Here is a 22,183-nt window from a genome sequence, read left to right on the forward strand (position 1 = left end):
CTCTCTCTCTGGTTATAGTTGGTAGGTTTTGACAGTATCTTGCAGTGTATCCCAGGCTGGCCTTGAAGTTTTCTTTGTTTCTTGAACTTGAAATCCTTCCTGTCACCCTCCTATGTTTGGGGTTACAAGTGTACAACTCTGCCTAGTTTTACCCACCACTCTTAACAGGAGTTCATGTTGTCTTAATATTCTTGTCTGCAACTAAGTGGTAGCTAGGCTTTTCCAAGATGAGAACTTTGGTGATGTTTGAATCTACTCTAGAGCAGTGGTTCTCTGCAAACCTTTAATACAGTTCTTCATGTTGTGGTGACCCCAGCCATAGAATTATTTGATTGCTATTTCATAACTGTACTACTGTTATGAGTTGTTGTAGAATCACTGTTCTAAAGCAAGAATACTTTTTTTATTTTTTGAGACAGGGTTTCTCTGTGCAGCACTGGCTATTCTGGAACTCACTCTGTAGATTCAGACTCAGAGATCTGTCTACCATAAATGTGTTAAATATAAGCAGTTGTCCCAGGTTTCTGGCTGCACTTGTGATTCTTTAGTGGCTAGGTGTGAGCAGCCAAAGCACATATGCTACTGTGTTCAGAATGAAGGTGTTACGGCAGCCTTATAGACAAACACTTTCTAATCAGAGGCATTGATGGAGCAATCATGGTGGTCGGTATTGTTCTCACCAGTGCTTTCCTATTACTCATCATAGGCCTGTAACTATGAAATATTAATTGTTTTTTGTTTTTGTTTGTTTGTTTGTTGAGACAGGATTTCTCTTAGTAGTCCTAGCTGTCCTGGGAAATTGTTCTGTAGACCAGGCTGATCTTGTCTCATGAGTGCTGGGATTAAAGGTGTGTGCTACCACCACCTACTTGGGTATCTTTAGAAGGGAGATTTTAAAATTTCCCTTTGTTTCTTTAAGTGTGTGTGTGCCTCCTGAGGGCTGGGATTATAGACAGATACCATACCAACCTAGTATTTATGGGATGCTAAAGATCTAAATTCAGATCCTTATCCTTTTATAGTGACCACTTCACCCACGGAGTTCTCTCTCTAGCCCCTTATATTTACTTAGGTATGAATTTATTATTTTGAAATAGGGTTTCAGATAGTCCATATTAACCTTGAATTCCTTGTTATCTTGCCCCCATGTTCCAAGTACTAGAGTCACAGGTGTGCATCACAAGCCCCAGAAATAAGAAAAACTAAAATTAAAATCAAGTTGGCAGCAGAGGCAGGAGGATCTCTGAGTTCAAGGCCAGGCTAGTCTACAGGGCGAGTTCCAGAATAGACAGGGCTGCACAGAAAAACAAATAAATATCAACAATATGTTAAAATTATCCCATTGTAATGCAGGTCCACTCAGTAAATTTATCAGTGTATAAAAGATACATGTATAATTGTTTGGGAAATAGCATTGACAGTAATTTTAAAGAATACCTATTTGTGATCAAAACTTGAGGCTTGATTTACTAAACTAGGAACTTTTCTGTTTGGTTAAATGTATAACCATTGCTTTCTTTAGTTTTTAATCACTACTTTTGGTTTTGCCATATACCAAAGAATTCTTTCAATATGCCGTAGCCTCTTGAATATTGAGTCTGTACATCATGATAGACTCCTATGTTGTTTCACTTAACACACCATTTAATATGTTAATTATCAGATATTAAAGAGTAAGAAAATGAAAGGTGAAATTTTATTTTGAATGATTCTAGAAAAATAATTGAAAGAAATATATGGAAATAATTTTTGCCAAACGATATCACATGGTACTTTTGAGTAGTAGGAGGGGGAAATATATAAACACACACACACAGACACACACACACACAGTTTCTTTCAAGTGTCTGACTAAAGCTACACATTGTCCCACAAGTATTATGCATTAGAAATAAATAGGATGAGGGCTGGAGAGATGGCTCAGCAGTTAAGAACACTGACTGCTCTTCTGAAGGTCCTGAGTTCAAATCCCAGCAACCACATGGTGGCTCACAACCATTCATAATGAGATCTGATGCTCTCTTCTGGTGTTTCTGAAGACAGCTAAAGTGTACTTACATATAAAAATAAAAAAGAAATTTAAAGAAAAAAAAGAAAGAAAGAAATAGGATCCGATGCCTTCTCTGGCCTCCATGGGTACTTGGGTTCACATGCACATACCCATACACACAGTATTTAAAATACACATAATTTTAAAGTAATACAAATTAATCTTATTAAGAGAAATGTCATTGGGCTTATTCAGCAAATGCTTTACCCTCTGTGATCTCTTACTGGTCCCCATAATTAGTGTTTTAAAACAATAACTTGGACATATTTAGTAAAAGTACTAGATGACTTATGGTAGATTCCCTCCGGAATTTGACCAGGCATTTGGTTAAGGTGATGAGTTCTCGGGATATAAGCACTTGGAGCCACATTTCACTGCAGGAACTGTTGCCTCTCTCTATCATACTCTCCTTTTTCCCACTTACCCTGCCTTTGCTTGTGTCCGTAGTTCGGGATTACTTGTCTTAAGGAAGCTGAATAGAGAGACATGAATGACAAAATCAGGATATTTGAGTAAAGTATCCTAATTACTTTTACCAGGATTAAATCAATAAGAGACACACTGTTTTGTTATCTTTTTTGTTTTATATGTGTGATCCAGGCTGCCCCTGACTTGTTATCTTCCTGATCTATTCTCCTGAATGCTAAGATTATACCATGTCCAACGCAGAAAGAATTATAAACTGACATTTAAAAGAACATTGATATTATAGTCTACATCCACTCAATGACTGATACATGATGCTGGGTGTGGGGTGATGAGGTACCAGGGAATAGGGTTATTTTATTTACTAAGCTTTAAAAGTTATAAATCACTTATTTTGTACTAATTATTTGTTTTCTATTTTAAAAATACTTATTTTATTTTTTATGTGTGTGTCTCTGAATATATATATATATATATATATATATACATACATATATGTATATGTGTGTATATATATATGTACATATATATGCACTACATACATACAGGAACACTTTCAGGTGAATTGTCAGGTCTTTTAGAACTGGAGTCATTGAAAGCTTAATTGACGTTGTTTCTAAGTTAAATCCCAGAATTTTTACAAGTTGATTTTGTTGAGTTAAAATAGTCTAAAATGGGGCTGGAGAAATGGCTTTGCAGAGTAAGTACACTCTACTCTTCCAGATGACCCAACTTCAGATCTCAAGACCCATGCCAGATGGCCCCCAACTCCAATCCTAGGTGATCCAATGCCCACTTCCTGCCTCCAAGGGCATTCCATGCACATGATGCACAGGCAAATAAGCTAGCAAAACAGCTATATATGTAAAATAAAATGAAATTAAAGATGAATTAATTTGGCCAAGTATGATCACACACATCTTGACTCCTAACTCTGGGGAAGTAGAGGCCAGCAGAACTCTATGAATTCAAGGATAGTGTGGTCTGCATAGTAAATTCGAGGCAAACTAGAGTTATGTAGTTGAGATCTTGTCTCAAAAACAAACAAAATTTATAAAATGGCCTAATGCAAAGTCTGGGTTTTTTAGAATAGTGGTACTATGAATTCTGTTTGTCATTCCAGGAATGAAACAATATAACATGAACCTTTATTTTATTAGTTGACCAAAGAAAATAACTGGTGTCTGGGACCCAACCATGGGATCAGGATGAATTCTGTGATTGTATAGGCATGTGGGTTGTCAGTCTGGAGGTCCAGGTCAGCTGTGAGTATGACCAGTGTAAAAATCATAAACTTAAAACATTATGAGGGTGTGGGGGGTATGCAGTTGCATTAGTAACTGTCAGGTATGGGCTGTGTAGGTAACTACATCAGATCACCACATTACAAATATTAGGCACACTGAGAGACTATTTTCACACTGGATCTTACTCACTAACTCTAGTATATAGTAGAATAGGAACAAAGCCAATTATGTATATGCTGTAAGAGACTTGCTTCTCTTATGGAGCCAACCCTAGTTGACCCTTCTCTTTAGTCAGGGTTTGTGGCACATGCCTACAATACCATGACTCAGATGGCTATATATTGAAATCATGTCTTAAGGGGGATTAAAAAGAGAAGTGAGGACCAGCAGGTAAAAGTGCTTCCTGTGCAAGCTTGGCTCCTGAGTTCAGTCCCAGAACCCTTGGTGAAAGGACAGAACTCTTAAAATTTTCCTCTGTCTTCCACACAAGGGTCATGGCACACATACGCAAATAAATAATTTTAAAACTTTTAAGTTTAGTTATGTTTTGTAAAAGAGGAAGGCATAAAAAGCCACTCAGGGTTTCCTTTACTTGTAAAATTACAAAGCAAAAAGAGATTTGGAAGATCTCTCTTGCAAGAGAAAAAGCCACTTACATTTTACACATTTTGGATTGTTAGTTTTTTCAGGTACAGTAGAGTATTGTGAAATTGTTGACCTGTGTATATGCTAACACCCTTGTAGTGTGTTACTTTTGCAAAGTACAGACCAGCTGAAGGCTGAAAGCATTTTTCTTAGTGTGAAGGCAGTGTTTGTTACTTGAAACTTGTCTTTTACATTCAAAACAGAAGGTCACATTCTGGAAATAAGCCCATCTAGCTTATGTATAAAGTTAACTGTACTGAAAGGCTGTGTTAGTTTCCAGAACTTGTTACTGTGTTTACACAGGCAAAGATTTAGAACAGGGAGTTAGAAGAGCCATAGCAGGCTCTGGTGGCCTCAGTTTTCAGATGTGCACAGTGGTTATGGTTCTAGTGCAACTTTCTGCCCTGTAACACAATATTGTTTTGTCTTAATGTCATCTTTCTTACTGCTTGCCTATGTGTTTTCTTCCTTATTCTCAAAGCTATCTTTTGGGCCTTGAATAGCATGTAGAGACTCTTAGAGCAGTGGTTCTCTACCTTCCTATTGCTGAGACCTTTTAAGACAGTCCTTATGTTGTAGTGACCCCCAGACAATTTTTATTGCTACTTTATAACTGTAATTTTGCTGCTGTTTTATATCACAATGTAAAACATCTGTGTTTTCCTGTGGTCTCAGGCGACACCTCTGAAAGTGTCTCAACCTCCAAAGGGGTCATGACCCATGGGTTGAAAACCACTGCTGTGGACAGAGAGAGGATGCTTGTTTGATGTGTAGACTAGGGAAAGTTTATTACAAACAAAAGGCTAGAGTAAGCTCAATGCTTGTCAGGCACTCTACTACATCTTTATCATAGTACATCAAGGTTAATCACTTAGAGGGGAGCTAATATTTAATATCCTAAAAGCTATCAAGTACTGTGAAACAAAAGTCTGTATTATTGGTAAGAAAGTATTTTTTCTTTCCATTCCAGTAAAAGATTATATAAAGCCAAGTAGCGCATACCTGTACTGTGCACAGAAGGCAAAGGCAGGCAGATCTCAGTGAGTTCAAGGCTAGCTTGGTCTACTTAGAGAGTTCTAGGATTGTCAAAGGGAAAGTAAGAATCTGTTGTTTTGTTTGTTTTAAAAGATTGCATAAAATAAATATTCGTGGGGCTGGCGAGATGCCTCAGCGGGTAAGAGTGCTGACTGCTTTTCCGAAGGTCCTGAGTTCAATTCCAGCAACCACATGGTGGCTCACAACCATCTGTAATGAGATCTGACACACTCTTCTGGAACATCTGAAGACAGCTAGAGTGTACTTATGTATAATAATATTATACATACACTCTATACATATAGAGTGAGCAGAGGCCTTAAAAATTCAATTCCAACAACCAAATGAAGGCTCACAACCATCTATATCGCTCCAGTGTACTCACATACATAAAATGAATAAATAAATCTTTTTTTAAAAAAAAAAAGATAAATATTCCTTACACCCGCTATCAAAATAGCAGTTTACTAAGATTTTTAGAGTGCAAGTTTATAAGAATGCTTTAGAAGAAACAACAAAAGATGCATCTTTAACATTGGTGATCATTTTTGTTTTGTTTGGTTTGGTTGGTTTGGGTTTTTTATTACTTTTTTCTTTTTTTTTTTTTTTTTTTTTTTTTTTTTTCATTTTTTTTTTATTTTAGATATTTTCTTTATTTACATGCGAATTTCTCCTTTCCCAGTTTCCCCTCCAAAAAACAAAAAAACAAACAAAAACAAACCCCTGTTGCCTCCCCCCTCCCCATGCCTGCCACCCCGCCCTCTACTTTTTTTTTTTTTAACAGTCCAGTCATCACCCCTGTCCTAGTCTGCCCTCTCACAGTTCCTCATCCCATTCCTCCTCCCCTGTGACTCCAAGATGATGTCATCATCCTCGCCCCCACTAGGCCTCTCCACTCCCTGAGGCCTCAGTGCCCTGAGGGTTAGGTGCATTTTCTCTCACTGCGGCCAGACCAGGCAGTTCTCTGCTATATATGTGTCAGGGGTCTTGGATCAGCTAGTATATGCTGCCTGGTTGGTGGCTCAGTGTCTGAGAGATCTCTGGGTCTGGGTTAGTTGAGACTGCTGGTCTTCCTGTAGGGTCACCCTCCTCCTTAGCTTCTTCCAGCCTTTCCCTAATTCAAGCACAGGGGTCCCTGGTTTCTGTCCAGTGGTTGGGTATGAGTATCTGTGTCTATCTCAGTCAGCTGCTTGTTAGGCCTCTTAGAGGACAGCCATGCTAGGCTCCTGTTTTTCTTTTTGTAATTTGTTTGTTTTTGTTTTTTTTTTAAGGCGTGTGCCACCACTACCTGGCAAATTTATTTATTGTTATATGTAAGTATACTGTAGCTGTCTTCAGACACACCAGAAGAGGGAGTCAGATCTTATTACAGATGGTTGTGAGCCACCATATGTTTGCTGGGATTTGAACTCAGGACCTTCGGAAGAACAGTCAATGCTCTTAACCTCTGAGCCACCTCACCAGCCCCTCTTTTTGCAATTCTTAAGTTCATCTACTAGGAAAGTTTTTGTCAGCTCTACACCTTTACATTCTTGAACTTTGAGCAGCTTAACAAATGTTTTAACTCTTTTTAGTTCATATCACTTCCATTCATCCTCCCTGACTGTTCTATAGAATATCTTGTTCTACTAACTAATGATAATCTAAGGAATGATGTTTTGTTTATTTGGTTGGTTTGGTTTTTGGTTTTGTTTTGTTTTTCTGTGAAGCCCTGCCTGTCCTGGAACTCACTCTGTAGACCAGGCTGGCCTTAAACTACAAGAGATCTGCTCCCTTTTCTCCCCAATCCCCAGTGCTATAATTAAAGGTGCACACCACCACCACCACCCAGCGTGGAAATGATGTTTTCACTAACAAAAATCTACTGTCTTAACAAGTATGTTAAAATAGAAGTGTAAGAAAAGAGTTCTGGATACAAAATAAGCCAAGGTCCAGAGGTAGGTATGTGTCTGTACATATTTTACTTGCTTTTGGTATACTTAAGATTTGAGCCGGTGGTGGTGGTGGTACACACCTTTAATCCCAGCACTTAGGAGAGGGGGCATGCCGATTTCTGAGTTCGAGGCCAGCCTGGTCTACAGAGTGAGTTCCAGGACAGCCAGGGCTACACAGAGAAACCCTGTCTTGAAACAAAACAAAATAAAACAAAACAAAACCCCAGGCTGGCCTAAAACGTGTGCTAAGACTACACACCTGTACGCCTGTAACCAGCATGTGTTCACACTTACCAAAGTGGTTTTTATCGGCATCCTACTCAGATTATGTGTGCTTATAAGTTCTGGGCATGCCATATATATGCAAGGTGGGCACATATGTGAGCTTATAAAAAGGAGACAGCTTGTGACTGCCTCCAGAGAAGTAGACTTGAGTTTGGAGAGTTGGGAGGAAGGAGAAACATTATGGGCTCTTGGGTCATGCTGAATGCTAAGAATAGAATCTCCTTCCTCTCTTTCTCCAGCCTCACTTCTGTCTATTACAACTACATTCAGAACTGAAGTCCTTTAATCTAAATGTAAATGTAACTACATATTGAATTTCAAACATTTTGCTCTCCCCCTAAAAAAAAAGTTTAAAATGTAATTTAAAAATTGATTCTGTGTTTAGGATTAGAGAGCTAACTCAGCAGTTAAGAGCATTGATTATTCTTGCAAAAGACCCAGGTTTAATTCCCAGCATCCACATGGTAGCTCCAACTGTTTATAATTCTAGTCCCGGCATTTATCATACCCTCTTCAGGCCTCCTCAGGCACTCCATGCATGTAGTATACAGCTATACATGAAGGCAAAACACCCATACAAAGAGAATTTAAAAATAAATTGCATGTTTAAATGACATTTTGGATATTAGATAAGTATAGTATATTCTTACATTTAATTTCACATTCTTAAAATGTGACTCCTAGAAAACTTTAAGACAAAATCCATGGCTCCCATTAGTGTGTGATGGTTTACATCTATAATCATAGCACTTAGGAGGTAGAGGTAAGAAGAACAGAAGTTCACAGTAGTCCTCAGCTACATGATGAGTTCAAAACTAGTCTGAGCTACATGAACCTCTATCTCAAAAAAAAATTTTTTTAAACCATGACTCTGAATAGATAAGCATTTTATCACCCAGGTACACCCCCCCAGCCCTTAAGAAAATTTTTGATGGAGAAAAACTATTTGCTGTGAATGTAGTAGTAACGTAGTTATACTGAGACAGCATAGGTATAGTGTACTTACTTTCTGTTTACTTAGATATTGCTTTACAATTGACCTCACCTTTAATCCCAGCACTTGGGAGGCAGAGGCAGGTGGATTTCTGAGTTAGAGGCCAGCCTGGTCTACAGAGTGAGTTCCAGGATGGCCAGGGCTGTACAGAGAAACCCTGTCTTAAAAAACCAAAAAAAAGTATGTGTTACTTTACTTCATAATCTGTCAACATTATCATTTTCAAGTTAAAAGATCTACAAAATAGATTAATTCACTTTGCTTTCTCAAATGTCTTCATACCCTTTAAAGTAACAAAAATTGTAAGATCATGTGAATGCTACATCAGGACACTTCTACTCTGTTAGAGTCATACTTGAATGGAGGATAAAATGAAAATAGCACAGCTCAGACCTCAGCACCTATTCTGTGGCAAACACTTGTTTGTACATTTCTTTTTTAAAATTTTTTTATTTATTTTTTATTGGATATTTTCTTTATTTACATTTCAAACATGATCCCCTTTCCCGGTTTCCCTCCCTCTCGGAAACCCCCTATCCCATTCTCCTTCCCCCTGCTTCTATGAAGGTGTCCTTCCACCACCCACCCATCCACCCACTTCCACCTGCCCGCCCTTGATTCCCCTACACTGGGGCATCTATGGAGCCTTCATAGGACCAAGGACCTCTCCTCCCATTAATGCCTGACAAGGCCATCATCTGCTACATATACAACTGGAGCCATGTGTACTCCTTGGTTGATGGCTTAGTCCCTGGGAGCTCTGGGGGGCATCTGGGTGGTTGATACTGTTGTTCTTCCTATGAGATTGCAAACCCTTTCAACTCCTTCAGTCCTTTCTCTAACTCCTCTATTGGAGACCCAGTGCTCCATCCAATGTTGGCTGCGAACATCTCCCTCTGTATTTGTAAGGCTCTGGCAGGGCCTCTCAGGAGACACCTATACCAGGCTGCTGTCAGCAAGCACTTCTTGGCATCCACAATAGTGTCTAGGTTTGGCGACTGTATCTGGGATGAATCCCCAGGTGGGACAGTCTCTGGATGGCCTTTCCTTCAGGCTCTGCTCTACATTTTATCTCCATATTTGCTCCTGTGAGTATTTTGTTTTCCTTCTAAGAAGGACCAAAGCACCCACACTTTGGTCTTCTTTCTTCTTAAGCTTCATGTGGTCTGTAAATTGTATCTTGAGTATTTTGAGCTTTTGGGCTAATATCCACTTATCAGTGAGTGCATCCCATGTGTGTTCTTTTGTGATTGGGTTACCTCACTCAGGATGATATTTTCTAGTTCCATCTATTTGCCTAAGAATTTCATGAAGTCATCATTTTCAATAGCTGAGTAGTACACCATTGTGTAACTGTACCACATTTTCTGTATCCATTCCTCTGTTGAAGGACATCTGGGTTCTTTCCAGCTTCTGATTATTATAAATAAGGCTGCTATGAACATAGTGGAGCATGTGTCCTTATTACATGTACAATTCTTGCCAACCGAATCCAAGAACACATCAAAATGATCATTCACCATGAATAAGTAGGCTTCATTCCAAGGATTCAGGGATGGTTCAATATATGGAAATCCATCAATGTAATCCACTACATAAACAAACACAAAGAAAAAAACCATATGATTATTTCCTCAGATGCTGAAAAAGCATTTGACAAAATTCAGCATCCCTTCATGTTAAAAGTCTTGGAAAGATCAGGAATTCAAGGCCCCTACCTAAAATCAATTCTTCATAGAGTTAGAGCAATTTCCAAATTCATTTGGAATAACAAAAAGCACAGGATAGCAAAAACTATTCTCAATAAAAGAATTTCTGGGGAAATCACCATCTGTGACCTCAAGTTGTACAACAAAACAATAGTGATAAAAACTGCATGGTATTGGTATAGATAGGGACAGACGGGAAGATCAGTGGAATAGAATTGAAGACCCAGAAATGAACCCATACACCTATGGTCAATTGATCTTTGACAAAGGAACCAAAACCATCCAGTGGAAACAAGACAGCATTTTTAACAAATGGCGCTGGTTCAATTGGCAGTCAGCATGTAGAAGAATGCAAATCGACCCATTCTTATCTCCTTGTACAAAGGATCAAGGATCTCCACTTAAAATCAGATACACTGAAACTTATAGAGGAGAAAGTGGGGAAGAGTCTTGAACAGGGGAAAAATTTCCTGAACAGAACACCAATAGCTTATGATCTAGGATCAAGAATCAACAAATGTGACCTCATAAAATTGCAAAACTTCAGTAAGGTAAAGGACACTGCCAATAGGACAAAATGGCAACCAACAGATTGGGAGAAGATCTTCACTAACCCTACATCTGATAGAGGGCTAATATCCAATATATACAAAGAACCCAAGAAGTTAGACTCCAGAGAACCAAATAACCCTATTTTTAAAGTGGGGTACAGAGCTAAACAGAGAATTCTTAACTGAGGAATATGGAATGGCCGAGAAGTACCTAAAGAAATGTTCAACATCCTTAGTCATCAGGGAAATGCAAATCAAAACAGCCCTGAGATTCCACCTCACACCAGTCAGAATGGCTAAAATCAAAAATTCAGGTGACAGCAGATGCTGGCAAGGATGTGGAGAAAGAGGAACGCTCCTTTATTGCTGGTGGGATTGTACCTAGTACAACCACTCTGGAAATCAGTTTGATGGTTCCTCAGAAAATTGGGCATAGTACTACTTGAGGACCCAGCTATATCACTCCTGGACATATACCCAGAAGATGTTCTAACATGTAATAAGAATACTTGTACCTTTCCATTTAGAAAAAAAGTGACTCTTAGATTTATCTTCCAAGTCTGTTCTGCTTTTAAAGAAGGATGGGTACTACAATTAATTAAAAGGGACATAATGTATGGCTCTGTGCTGTGAGTGCCTGTTATAGTTAATTTTTTGTTGCTATAACAGATACTTAAAACAGTAATTAAAAAAAATACTTAATTCATGTTTCTGGATGTTCAAGACTGTGGGTACAAACTTTTGCTCACCTTCTGGTGAAGACATCACACAATTTCAACTCATGGCACAAAATAGGACATATATATAGAAGAGAAGAGAGGCTGGGGAGGCCAATATATCATAGGCCTGTGCATTTGTTTTTGTGGTGCTGTGGGTCAGACAGAGCAGCCAGCCAGTCCATACAGCTAAGCACTCCAGCACTGAGCTGCTTCTTCAACCCAGATACTTACAGCAAATGGCTCTTGAGGAAACTATATTTCATTCCTTACGCATTCTTATGCAAACAGCCATCAGTTTCTCTAAAAGTACAAACTGCTGCACTGACAACCCAATTTCACTGAGAGTCTTTATGACACCCAGATTTTACCATGAGTTTTGGTGGCCAAAGCCACATCTACATTTTATGGGCTTGTTTTTCCAGTTGGGATACTTCTTGGAACAATTTGTAATATGGGCCCACAGAGAATAAAAAACATTTTTATCTGCCTTTTATGTTTTCTGTATCATTCTAAATATATACCAAATTGTTTTCTTAAGTTCTACATGATATATTTAATTTTTAGGCTTAATTTGAAAATTGATTCCATGTTAGGATTTATTTGTGTTGGTTGGACTGTTTTGTTTGTTTGTTTGTTTTGAGACAGGGTGTTACTATATAGGCCTGACTGGCCTGTACTTGCCACGTAGACCAGGGTGGCCTAGAGTGTACAGAAAGTCTGCTTGCTGAGATTACAGGATGCACCACCATATCCAGCCAGAAAGTTCTATTTTAAAAGCAATATTTAGAGCTTTTCCTCTGAAGTCTTAGCTGTGTATCTTTAACAAATATTTTTCTTTTTTCCTTTTTTTTTTTTTTTTTTTTTTTTTTTTCTGAGACAGAGTTTCTCTGTGTAGCCCTGGCTGTCCTGGAACTCACTCTGTAGACCAGGCTGGCCTTGAACTCAGAAATCCACCTGCCTTTGCCTCCCAAGTGCTGGGATTAAAGGCATGTGCCACCACTGTCCAACACAAATATTTTTCTCAATCATTTGCATTAATAATCTATCAACCTAATCATTGGTGTTTTCGACTGTCGTTACGGTTCATATACTTATATACATGTATGGTAATGAAATAATAGATTTGGATCCTGTCAAGGTGATATGACCCAGAGTTCATCCCACTAATCTTAAAGTCTATGAATTTAGGTAGTCTGTGAATTTACAGGTAAGTAAATGTAATGTAGTAGAAAGGCCTGAAACCAAAACTTAGAGGCAGGAGTCAGAATTTAGGACTTGACTGTTCTACTCAACCTGAGCAAATTACTTCAGATCAGTTCCTCATCCCATTCCTCCACATCCTCCCCCCAGTTCCTCATCCCATTCCTCCACATCCTCCCCCCAGTATCCAAGAGGATGTCCTCCCCTACCCCCAGGCTTCATCATTCCCTGAGGCATCAAGTCTCTCGAGGGTTAGGTACATCTTCTCTCACTGAGGCCAGACTAGACAGTTCTCTGTTGTATATATGTCAGGGGCTATGGACCATGTATGCTGCCTGGTTGGTGGTTCAGTGTCTGAGAGATCTTGGTGGTCCAGGTTGGTTGAAACTGCTGATCTTCCTATGGGGTCACCCTCTTCTACAACTTTTCCCAGCCTTTTCCTAATTCAGCCACAGGGTTCCCTGCCTTCTGTCCAATGTGTGGGTGTGAGTATCTGTATCTGTCTCAGTCAGCTGATGGTCAGGCCTCTTGGAACACCACCATACTAAGGCTCCTATCTGTAAGCACACCACAGCACCAGTAATAGTGTGAGACCTTGAAGCCTCCCCTTGAGATGGATCCTAAGTTGGGCCGACCACTGGACTTCCTTTCCTTCAGTCTCTTCCATTTTTATCTCTGCATTTTTTTTTTTTAGACAGGAACAATTCTCCCATGGTTGGGGGCAAAAGACTCTTTCACACACTATGACTGAGTATAAAAAGAGGTAATGCAAGCATTTGGGTAGTAGGTACCTCTTAGCTTAGATCCCCAAGTAATGGGACCATGGCAGTAACTGTTGAATGTAGGCCTGGGACAAGAGACAGAATAAAGAGGATTTAGTACTCTGGCAGCTTTGCTTATATACTGTTAAGATTTGGATCTGAAGTGTCCTACCAAGGCTTGTGTTTTAAAGCCTTTGACACCAGCTTGTGGTGCTGTTGGACGGTGGCAGAACCTTGTGAGAAAGCATATTTGAAGTTATTGGGACATTTACCTTTGCCCTTTCATTACTTCCTGCCTGTGGTAAAGTGAGCAGCATTCTTCTGCAGTGATGTTTTGCCAAGCTTGCCACAACTCCAGACACATTGGGCCTAGTGACTATGGAATGGAACCTCTAAAACAAAGTAAACATTTCCCCCTTTTAAATTGTTTTTCTCAGACATTTTTAACAATGACTTGAAGCTGACACATGTGCAAAATGTTAAAAGTATGTATACTCTTTGACTCATTATTTTATCTTCAGTGAATTTATATTCAAGACTTGTTTATATAAATGCCCAAAAATGAATGTTGAACCCTAACTCATGGAAAGTGCTACCCCAGCATAGATTTGGTATTTACCTCATAAATACCCAAGGGAGATTGGGAGGGTGGGGAGGATTTTTATTTTTATTTTCCAGGATTCTTTCATTTGCAAAGGCTGGAACTAGAAGTTCCTTTTCAAAGTCAGATGGAAAAGACCTTGGTGATTCATAGGAGTAGGAAATCAGAGAAATACAATGTTCAGTTTTCCAGGTACCCATTATTTGAAAATACTACGTAAAAAAAATTCAGAAGCGAGATCTTATACAGTTTTAAGAGGAGGGGTAATCAAATTTCCTTTGCATTTAAACAGCTCAGATAGTTTGTGTAGATGGGACGGCTGATATGTTTTGTTGTTGTTATCATTTAATTGGTTGTTGATTTTCTTCAGACCAAGTCTTAATTGTGTTTAAAATGACTTTGAACCTATGATCCTTGTTCTTCAGTCTCCCTCATAGCTGAGGTTGGAGGTCATTGGTGCTACACTCAGTTCTACAGGTGCTAAGAGAGTAAAGACTGTTGAGTGTGTTTTTTAGTGCTATTAGCTAAAATGAATAATTTTGCATGGTGGTTCCCCTGTTTAGGGGAATTGCATGAGGTAAACTGTAGATACAGCCATCATAGAAGAAAGTCAGTGTGAAAGATTGCAACCTTGAGTTACTTTCAATCTTTCCTATTGAAGCTTGAGCCCAATAGAACATCTTTTTTATTACAAGGAGATTCAGATAATATTGAGGGAGGTAGCTGGGCAGTAGTGGCACATGCCTTTAATCCCAGCACTTGAGAGGCAGAGGCAGCCGGATTTCTGAGTTTGAGGCCAGCCTGGTCTTCAGAGTGAGTTCCAGGACAGCCAGGGCTATACAAAGAAATCCTGTCTTGAAAAAAAAAATTGAGTGGGGGTTGATTTAGTTTGCATTCCATGTATATTTAAAATTTTCCAAGTTTGCTTTGCTTTTTGTGTGTATGTGCATTTTAGCATCTTAAGGCAAGCATGCATTCCAGGTATAAACTCCCATTTTTCATCTCACTGCATTTGTTAATTAGTATTCCTTTTTCAGCTAAATGCCTGGACCAGTGCTAGATATGAAACAAAAATATTATTAATATCCAATAGTTACTGCCTGCAGTTAATCTTCTGTTTATAGAGAAGACATACATGAGCAGAGGCAATATCTATAATAGGAGTTTGGCGTGTTTGTCAGGATGATGAATTGTCAGATGTTGCCATATTTTGGATAGCCTCATGTTTCCCCCTGTTATTTCTTCCAAGTGCTCACTAGAATTGTCATGACTTTAGTTATTGTTTACATGTGTGTTAAGAATCAGCATCCCTTAGCTTACAGGGTACTGTTCGGAATTCAATAGCTACTCTGTCTTTGTAAGTCAGTCACAGTACTGGAGAGCTGGCTCAGTAGTTAAGAGCAAACACAGCTCTTTCAGAGTTTCTGAGTTCATTTCTCATCAAATAGCTCATAGCTTTATAATTCCAGCTCCAAAGGACGATACCCTCACAGACAGACAAACACACATGCATGCACACTCACACACACATACTCCACACACACACAATTAAAGAAGGTAACTATTTAAAAAACAAAAACAAAAACATGAACCTTAGGGGCTGAAGATGGCTCAGCGGTTAAGAGCACTGACTACTCTTCTAAAGGTCCTGAGTTCAGTTTCCCAGCAACACATGGTGGCTTACAACCATCTGTAATGGGATCCAGTTTACTCTTCTGGTGTGTGTCTGAAGACAGCTACAGTGTACTCATATAAATAAAAACAAATAAATCTTTTTTAAAAAAAATCTAGTCTGGGTATAAAGGTGCATGCCTTTAATCCTAACATTAGGGAGGCAGAGGGCTGGAGAGATGGCTCCATGATTAAGAGCACCTACTGCTCTTCCAAAGGTCCTGAGTTCAAATCCCAGCAACCATGTGGTGGCTCACAACCATCCATAACAGAGATCTGACTTCCTCTTCTGAAGAGTCTGAAGACAGCTACATTGTATACATATAATAAATAAATAAAATCTTGTGGGTTGGCGAGATGGCTCAGCTGGTAAGAGCACTGACTGCTCTTCCAAAGGTCCTGAGTTCGGATCCTAGCAACCATATGGTGGCTCACAACCACCCATAATGAGATCTGACGCCTTCTTCTGGTATAGACAGCTACAGTATATTACACTAGAGAGAACGGGGCCATAGTGAGCGGGGCTGTCCTGAGTTCAATTCCCAGCAGCCACATGATGGCTCACAGCCATCTGTACAGCTACAGTGTACTCATACACATAAAAATAAATAAATAAATCTTTAAAAAAAAAACTTAGTCTGGGTATAGTGGTGCATGCCTTTAATCCTAACATTAGGGAGGCAGAGGCTGATGGATCTCTGTGAGTTCAAGGCTAGCTTGATCTATATAGTAAGTTCAAGGACATCCAGAGCTACATAGAGACTCTGTCTCAAAAAACAAAGCAAAAACTAGCAATTAAAACCCCAAGGCCGCCTTCTTATCTCAGAGCATTTTTACTGAACCTTGAGCTGGCTGCAGCCCCAGCAATCCTGTCTTTATCTTGACAAAGCTGTGGTTACTATGAGTTTGAGGCCAGCCACAATGTGGATTTCCCATTAGTCTAGACAGTGAAACTGCCACCATCTACCCTCCCTTCCCAAGTACACACACAACATTGTTTCTTATGTCCCAGAAACCATGCTGGGCATATGAACTCATTCTGCTGCTTCCACAAGTACTCCCACCTGTTTGTTTTTTTTAAACAAACTGTAGCCCACAGTGACCTCAAACTCACAGCAGTCCTCTTCTCTCCACCTTTGAATAGATGGAACTATAGATATAAGCCCCCTAGAAAGTTTTAATGGAAGTACTAGTTTTATATCCAAATTTTATTGTAGAGTTTGCTTCACAGTTAGATAACTTAGGGGTTTTTGTTTTTGTTTTTTGTTTTTGGGTTTTTTTTGTTTTTTGTTTGTTTGTTTGTTTTGTTTTGTTTTGTTTTTTGAGACAGGGTTTCTCTGTGTAGCCCTGGCTGTCTTAGAATTCACTCTGTAGACCAGGCTGGCCTCAAACCCAGAAATCCGCCTGCCTCTGCCTCCCAAAGGCTGGGATTAAAGGCATGTGCCACCAGTGCCCAGCTTAGGGTTTTTTTCTTAGTACCAATTATTAGGTAATAATATAAACAAACTACCAAAACTTTCAGGTGCTTTTATTTCAGTTCTCAGCCTGATGTACATTTAAAATATCTCTCTGCTTAGTTCATAGTGCATTATGGAATCTCTTTAGGTAGCAGCAGGTTGGATGCTAAATAAACAATTAATGTTGATATGGTCATTTTAACCCAAATTAAATTTGTGATAATTAGCTGTGGTGTTGTAACCTTACTTCCTGTGCTACACAACTTAATATATGTGTGAGACATATGGCCTACAGGACTTACAAGAAAATGCTATTGCTAAATGGAAAGGCTATTTCTGGAAAAATACTCAGGATGATGTGATCTAATCTTGCACTTTAGGTTTGTTGAGGATTTAACCTATGATTAAACTGTTCCTTTTCCTTTGGCTGATTTAATGGGAGGCCTCACTTATGAATGCATTATTTCCAGAGCAGATAAAAGATTATAAAGCTAGCCTGATGTGGTAGTTTTTAAGCTTGACATCCCATTACTAGAGAGACAGAAATAGGATTATTTCAAGTTCAAGGTCAACCCAGGCCAGAGTGAGTTTGTTAGCCTAGGTTGCAGTGAAATTCTGCAAGCCTCAGAGAGAGAGAAAGTAAGAGACAGAGACAGAGAGAGACAGATTATAAAACTACCTTAGTTTCTGATGTGGCATAATCAAAGAGTCTAGTGCATATTTGCTTTGCTCAGCTTTATCACCCTTTCTCTCATAATTATTCACAAGAAATGCCTTCTTTACTATGTATATAGCTTGTATTGCATTTACACTGTCCTTACTCCCAGTGTTATTAAAGAAGTCTACAACATAATATTAATTTAAATTGTATTAACAGTAAATTGGAGATTGCTCTACAAAAGAGTGAATGATTCAGAAATTTTACTTGCATTCATCCCAGAGGTGGGTAAAACATTAATGTATGATAATCTCTATACAAAGACTCGTGGAGGTCTGTAGCCACTATATGGGCAGTCATGCAAATATATAGGCAACTCTTGGGGGTTTTGTTTGTTTGTTTGTTGTTTGGTTTTTTGTTGGTTTTTGGTTTTTGGTTTTTTTGGAGACAGGGTTTCTCTGTATAGCCTTGGCAGCCCTGGAACTCGCTCTGTAGACCAGGCTGACCTTGAACTCAGAAATCCACCTGTGTCTGCCTCTCAAGTGCTGGGATTAAAGGCGTGCGCCACCACTGCCCAGCTCACAGGCAACTCTTTTTTTTTTTTTTAAGATTTATTTATTTTATGTGTATGAGTACACTGTAGCTGTACAGATGGCTGTGAGCCATCATGTGTGTGGCTGCTGGGAATTGAACTCAGGACTTCTGCCGACCTGCTCGCTCTGGCCCCGCTCGCTCGCTCTGGCCCCGCTCGCTCGCTCTGGCCCCGCTCGCTCGCTCCGGCATATTTCACTGTAGCTGTCTTCAGAAGCACCAGAAGAGGGCGTCAGATCTCAGGGTGGTTGTGAGCCACCATGTGGTTGCTGGATCCGACCGAACTCAGGACCTTCAGAAGAGCAGTCAGTGCTCTTACCTGCTGAGCCATCTCGCCAGCCCCACAGGCAACTCTTTATACAGACAGTTCCATTAAATTACAACTACATGTCCTGAAGACACTTTCCTACTTGGTAGTCCATTTTTTTGTAATAACTTAAAAAACTTGTGATAGAAGACTGTTTTCATCACTAGGAAGCCTTTTAAATAACCTTTAAATTTTTCCTTTAAAAGGTATTATGTTCAAGCAGGATTTGGTGACATTCTTGCAGTGCCAACAGTCTGTATGTTAAGGCAGGAAGATAGCAAGTTTGAGGCCAGTCTGAACTGTTTATAACAGTCTTAAATGAATAGACAAATAAGTTCAGTTGTTCTAATCCGAAATAACTGTAGAAACTGGTTTGTTTGTGTTTTCTGAGTAATAGATTAGTCATAAAACAAAGCAATGTCTTATATTTCTCATCTCCAGGTGTAGTTTCCAGCACTTACAGAGTGTTGTTTGCTTCTGCTCCACTCCTAGAAATTCTAATTCAGAAGGTGTGAAACAAAGTCACTCCATCTGTTTCTGTTTTAAGTTTTAGAGATGTTTCAGGTGAACATTGTTCTAGTTGCATGACACTCATAGCTTACATTTTAATTGTTATTCCACATGGAATTTAAGTTTAATTCACACTGAGTTTGTAGCTTTACAGAGATGAGCCTAGAAGGTGGCTAAAAGGAAATTGTAGTCATAATTTAGATTTAAAGAGAAACTAGTTTAAATTCTTCTGTGTTGGGAAGGATAAAAAAATCCAATCCACAGAGCAAAGGAATGTGCTAGAAGTAGTAGAAGCAATACTAGACTCAAGACTCTAGACTTGAGCTCTTTCTGCATTAGTATCTTGGAACTAGTACCTCCCCAGAAATGCTGTTCAAATAAGCTGTGGCCTGCAGACACCCCACATACACACTGCAGCCTTCTGAAGTCTCACATGCAGCAAACAGGAACTCCTCATGCTGTGAAGTTTGCAGACAGAATTTATTAGTGACATTATAGTTTAAAATTATAAACATTGCCAGGCCGTGGTGGTGCATGCCTTTAATCCCAGCACTTGGGAGGCAGAGACAGATGGATTTCTGAGTTCCAGGACAGCCAGGGCTATACAGAAAAACCCTGTCTTGAAAAACAAACAAACAAAAAAAATTATAAGCGTTGCCCAAATAATGTTTTTGTAAGTTTTTAGTAAATATGGAAGCTTATGGCAAGGGGGATACTTAGGTTTGATATTGAAGGTTGTTGAAAACAATCAACTTTTTTTTTTTTAACTAAGTACACCTGACTTGGTGTATTTAGGTAGTTAAAAAGAGGATAGTGTGCCTAGACTTTGGAATTCAACCAAGTAAAGGAAGAATGTTTTTATTAAGTAGGGTTAGTCTTGGTTTTTCTTTTTAAAAATAAAGCATATACCTGTAGATCAGTTAGATTAAGAAAAATCTAGAAACACCTCTAGAGTTATAGGTATATGCCACGGACCGGGGTTTCTTGCGGGGTCCCTTATTCCGCAGGACGATGGGTTCTGGCCAGGTGGGCACGGGATTCGGCTTTGACAAACAGACTACACACGAGTGGTGTAAAATCTGAGTGTATTTCTTTAAAAATGACATGAGGCTTTTACAATCATTGCAAAAGAGAAATGAAAAATCTGGCACTCAACAGTTGAGGTACCTCTGAGGCTATCTGAAACATACTGGATCTAAAGCAGCAGCTATCTCCTCTGAACTAGTGTTGTGTGCGTGGCAGGTATAGACCGTTTACCTAAGGTTCCATCCCCAACATATTAAAAAAAAAGGAGTTGGGGGGCAGGGTAAAAGGATGGAAAGTCCAGCTTTGGTGTGATTATTCCACAGACGTCAAGTATCAAACTCTTTTTGTTCTCTACATCTATTCCTGTTGCTGCATTATATCCTGAAGGGACTTGGTATTTCTCGTTGGCTTCTGGAGTTCCTTACGATTTCCCTTCCATTTAGATCAACTTTCTTGAAAGAGCTTTTCTAGATAGAACCACTACACCCAAAACTTGCTTCCATCTCATTGACCATTCCTATAATCAATTGTAACTGTGCAGGTTGCTTCTTGCAATGGTCAGAGTCCTGGGGCCTGGAGAGATAGCTCAGTCGGTGAATTTAAGACCAAAAGTTCAACACCCCACCCAGTACCCATGTAAAAAGCCAGACACAGTGCTGCACCCTTGTAATCCCAGGGCTGGATGAGCAAAAACAGGAACAACACTAAAGGTTGATTCTGTACTACACACAAATGTACACATACATCTGTCCTGAACATATATAAACACACAAACCAAAAAAGTGCTGTTAGTAAATCGGGGACAGATAATGAATATTGGCCAGACAGCTAACAGATCCTGCTACAACTAACTTTGAGGAATATAATACTAATGTTAGGAAAATAAAATTTTAGAAACATTAAAAAAATACTATAAATTAAGCATTAAGTTAAAGTATATCCACAAATTCCATCTGTCATGTGTTTGAAAGATAAAAGGAGTTAACCTCTTGGGTAGAGTTCTCTAAGTTGAATTTCTCAGCAAGACTCCTTGGAAACAACTGTTACACTTAAATGTTTAAAATTAACTGAAAAATGACTTCAGAACAACAGGAGGAGGGGGAAAAGACAGTTCAGTTTAAACCCTGTTTCTGTTTGGATACAGAATAAAAAAAACTCCAGAATTAGTAGGAGCCAAGAGTACTTTATTAGATGATACAGACTAGCCATGAGCTTACTGAAATACTCTAGTGGTTTAGGTTTAAAAGGAACAAGACAGATTGATACATACAGTGCATGGAAAAGCTAAGCATGCACACTTTGTAGCAGTGAGTCACAGTATCTCCAGATACATAAGGCCTTCCCTGGGGAAAGGATAGTTAGGTGTTGCTTCTGCCTGTGTTTCATCCATAGAAATTAGAAAAGAACGGGGGCTGGAGAGACAAGACAGTTCAACCATGAAGAGCTCATCCTACTCTTTTAGAGGACTGTGGTTCAGTTCCCAGCAGCCCCATCTCACAATTACTTGTTACTCCTGCTCCAGAGGATCTGATGCCCTCTTCTAGCCTCCATGGGCACCAGTATACACATGGCATACATACACATGTACACATATATAAAAAAAAATTTTTTTTGTTTGTGAGCATAACCCATAACAGCTGAGCCATCAATCCAGCCCCAAAAATAACTCTTTAAAAAAATAAAAAAATAAAAGGTGGATGCCAGGCATGTTGGTACACTCTAGAGGCAGAGGCAGGTGGGTTTCTGAGTTTGAGGCCAGCCTGGTCTACAGATCAAGTTCCAGGACAGCCAGGGCTAAACAAGGAA

The 22,183-nt window shown here is 39.3% G+C and overlaps 1 protein-coding gene across 17 annotated transcripts in view; it reads left to right on the forward strand.

Moving 5' to 3' along the window:
* Positions 1–22,183, forward strand: part of Csnk1g1 (casein kinase 1 gamma 1) — a 148,093-nt gene that overhangs the window by 80,093 nt on the left and 45,817 nt on the right. The gene's annotated exons all lie outside the window — the stretch shown is intronic.

The sequence above is a fragment of the Mastomys coucha genome, unplaced genomic scaffold, assembly GCF_008632895.1.
Source record: "Mastomys coucha isolate ucsf_1 unplaced genomic scaffold, UCSF_Mcou_1 pScaffold23, whole genome shotgun sequence".
Classification (NCBI taxonomy): Eukaryota; Metazoa; Chordata; class Mammalia; order Rodentia; family Muridae; genus Mastomys; species Mastomys coucha.